At 47.7% G+C, this 3,937-nt stretch overlaps 1 pseudogene; it reads right to left on the bottom strand.

The window, feature by feature from the left end:
* Positions 1–2,496: 2,496 nt before the first annotated feature.
* Positions 2,497–3,521, bottom strand: LOC105522324 (annotated as a pseudogene).
* Positions 3,522–3,937: the final 416 nt, after the last annotated feature.

Genomic DNA, 3,937 nt, shown 5'->3' with positions numbered 1-3,937 from the left:
TCTGGCAAATGCTTTTTTCTTCATACCCCTTAGTAAAGACCACCTGAAACAAGTTTGTTTTCAGCCAGCAAGGCCAGCAATACACCTTCACTGTCCTGCCTCATGGGTATATAAACTCTCCAAACCTACATCATAGTTTAGTTTACAGGATTTTGATCAGCTTTCTGTTCCACAAGATATCACTCTGGTCCAATACATTGGTGACATTATATCAACTGGACCTGTGAGCAGGAAGTAGTGACTTACTCTAGACTCATTGGTAGAATATTTGCATGTCAGAAGGTGGGAAATCTCACTAAAATTCAGGACCACCTTCTACACAGGACAATTTCTAGGCATCTAGTGCGAGGCATGTTGAGATACCCTTTCTAAGGTGAAGGATAAATTGTTGCATCTGACCCTCCTACAAGCAACAAAGAGGCATGATATTTAGTGTACCTCTTTGAGTCTTGGAGGTAAAAAACCATGGTAACAATTTCCAGCTTGGTTATGACAATCGAGTGCCTCCATATGCCACTCTGAAATCTAATTACTCCCATTGAATTTAGGTTTCATTTGGAGCAGCACACTGGGGCATGCTACTCCATCCTGTTTACCAAAAGCTGCTAGTTCTGGGGCCCAGAACAAGAGAAGGCACTGCCACAGGTCCAGGCTGCCAGGGAAGTTTCTCTGCTACTTGGGCCATCTGATCCCTCAGATCCAATCGTGCTTGAAGTGGCCATGGCAGATAGAGATGCTTATTGGAGCCTTTGGCAGACCCCTGTAAGTGAATCACAGGACAGGCGCTTAGGATTTTGGACCAAAGCCCTGCCATCATTACCTGTGCATAACTACTCTCCTTTTGAGAAACAGCTTTTGGTTCACCTTAGTAGAGACTGAACACTTAACCATGCGCCACCACATTACCATGTCACTTGAGCTGGCTGTTGTCTGATTCAACTTGCCATAAAACTGAGCATGCACAGCGGCAGTCCATCATCAAATGGAAGTGATATATACAAAATCAGTCTCAAGCAAACCCTGAAGGCACCTGAAGTGACCATGAAGAAGTGACCCAAAAGCCTGAGGTCTCCAATTCTGCTACACTGCCTTTTCTTCCTCAGCCTACACCTATGGCCTCATGGGGAGTTCCCTATGATCAACTGACAGAGGAAGAGAAAACTCAGGCTTGTTTAGTAGATGATTCTGTGCAGTGTGCAGGCACCACAGCCCCTTTCTGGGACGTTACCTGAACACTCTTCCCTTCTGTAGATGATAAGGAGCTGTGGGAGTTGCTTTTTTGTTATTGTTTTTAAATTTTGAGACAGAGTCTCGCTCTGTTGCCCAGGCTGGAGTGCAGTGGCTCGATCTTGGCTCACTGCAGCCTCTGCCTCCTGGGCTCAAACGATTCTCCTACCTCAGCCTTCCAAGTAGCCGGGACTACAGGCACACGCCACCACACCGGGTTAATTTTTGTATTTTTGGTAGAGACGGGCTTTCGCCATGTTGGCCAGGCTGGTCTCAAACTCCTGGCCTCAAGTGATCTGCCTGCCTTGGCCTCCCAAAGTGCTGGGATTACAAGTGTAAGCCACTGTGTCCAGCCAGAGCTGTACAAGTCTTTTAAGCAGGAGTTAGCTTTTAGGTAGATCACATTGGCTGTCAAGGGAAGAATGGCCTGACTATAGCTTTGGTTCCGACTTGGATCTGGATCCCAGATCAGGGCTTAGTCTGGTCTTTGGGTCAGACTTGGGCTCCAGTGCAGGACCCTATCTGTGTGCCTGAGGTCAGCATGGAGGCCTCAAAATCTGATCTGTGTGTTTGACTGAGTTTGGATTCCCCAGGGTAGAGTCTACTCTGGTTTTTGGGTCAGACTGGGACCCTGAAGAATGTGGTCTGGGCGTGTGACAGACTGGGGACCCTTGGGCAGGACCTGACCTATTTGTGTGGGTTAGACAGGACATCACAGGGTAAACCTGACCTGTGTGCCTGTACAGCTTTGGGATCTCAGGAAAGGACCTCACCTGTGTTTGGGACTGACTGGACTCTAGAACCCAGCCTGCTACCTGAATTAGACTGAAAGCCTCAGACTGACCTGTGTATTAGGTCAGAATAAACTTCATGTCAAGCTTAGGCTATGTTTGGGAGAGACTGGGCCCTAGGGAAGTGCCTGCCTGTTTATTTGTTTCAGATTGGATGTTCAGGGCAGGCAGGTTGTGGTCTGTGTATGACTTGCTCTATGAGACTCCCTTAGTGAAGCCCCATACATCTAGATATTAGTTGGGACTTTCTCAGGAGTCGGGAGAAAGAGGATGGAGAAAATAAACTAAGAAGGATAGATAGGTAAATGCAATTTTATTACTGGGTGTGAAAACAAAGAACATTCTAAGAATTTAACAAGCAACAGTTGACCAAGAGGGAACCTATTGTTGAGCCCATAATCTGCTGAGGAAATTTGAGCCTGTCCCTGAGTACTGCCTGCTTATCTCTTCTCAGAGATCATAGCCTCAACTTCCCAAGTTAGTAAAGTCCTTTCACCCTGGCAGTTTCCACTCTCATGTTCTGCAGCCTCTTTGGCTTCTCCCCAGCCTTCTGAGCTGTTTCCTTTCCACAGAGCATCTTTTCTCCATGTTGCTGGATCTCCCTAGTCCTCACGACATAAATGACAGGATTCAAGGCCCCTGGAAGCAGCAAGTATATGGCATTGAGTAGGTTCTGAACATCCTGGGACACAGTCTTGGCTACTCGAAAGATGATGGAAGTGGAAAGACCAGAGAGGTAGATAGTGAGGATGACCAATAAGTGGGAGCCACACGTGTGTAAGGCCTTGGCTTGGGCTCCCCGAGAAGAGATCTGTAAGGCAGCATAGATGATGTAGGTGTAGGAGGTCCCCAGCAGGGCCAGATCAGAGGTTACAGTGACCAACCACATAGCCAGCTCCAGCCAGTTGAAGGTCAGGTCTCCACAAGCTATGCTCAGCAGTGCAATGTACTCACAGGTGAAGTGTCGAATCACTGCTGTCCAGCAGAATCGGTCTTTTGCAGTTAGCACCACCAAGGGTACTGCCACTCCCAGGCTCTATGTCAAGGCAAGAATGGCCAGCAGTCCCAGCAGCTGGGAGGTCATCAGGTCAGAATAGCAGAGTGGGTGGCAGAAGGCCACGTAGCAGTTCAGGGCCGTGGCCAGAGGAGGTTGTAGTCCAGGAAGAAGGTGAAGTAGATAAAGAACACCTGGGCCAGGCAGCCATGCAGTGATATGGGGTTAGCATAATGCACAAAGTCCTCCAGCATTTTAGGCATCATGGCTGTGGCAGCACAAATGTTGACAGCCAGGAGCAGAGTGATGAGCATATACATAGGCTGATGCAGATGTTGCTGGGCAACCACCATGTGGATGACCAGGGCATTGACAGAGATGATGGTCACATAGAGGAAGACAAGAGGCAGGACCAGGAGGGGCCACCACTCTTGTAGTCCAGGGAAATCCACCAGAAAGAAGTTGGTGTAGCAGATGTTGAAGGTGCTTGTATTTCCATCCTCACCCATTAGCTTTGGCCCTGGGCTGGCCAAATGGATGGAAATACAAGCACCTTCAGCTGGAGTGGGGATCAGAGACTGTTAGAACAAAATGGTCAGTTAAAAAAGCCTATTTCTGTTGTAGACCCTGAGGAATTTGTGATGAAAGCCCACTTCTTCATGTATGTATTCCTCTGGGGCGCAGAGAAGTACTAAGCCAGGTGTTGTGGGAACCACAGTTGAACAAGACAATCCTTGTCCCCAGAGAGCGCTTGGCCTTATGTGTGTGAAATGTAAACTTACAAGATACTTGTTTACTTGTGATGTTCCAGATATTTACTGAGTAAAAGATTAGGAGGAGAAGTAGGTGTAGTATATACAAGGGAAAAAGTGACAGCCAGAGACAAAACAAGAAAGGTTAAGAGAAAAGACTCTTGATTCAGAGG

The sequence above is a fragment of the Colobus angolensis genome, unplaced genomic scaffold (assembly GCF_000951035.1).
Source record: "Colobus angolensis palliatus isolate OR3802 unplaced genomic scaffold, Cang.pa_1.0 Scaffold424, whole genome shotgun sequence".
NCBI lineage: Eukaryota > Metazoa > Chordata > Mammalia > Primates > Cercopithecidae > Colobus > Colobus angolensis.
This window is presented reverse-complemented; position numbering and strand designations above follow the sequence as displayed.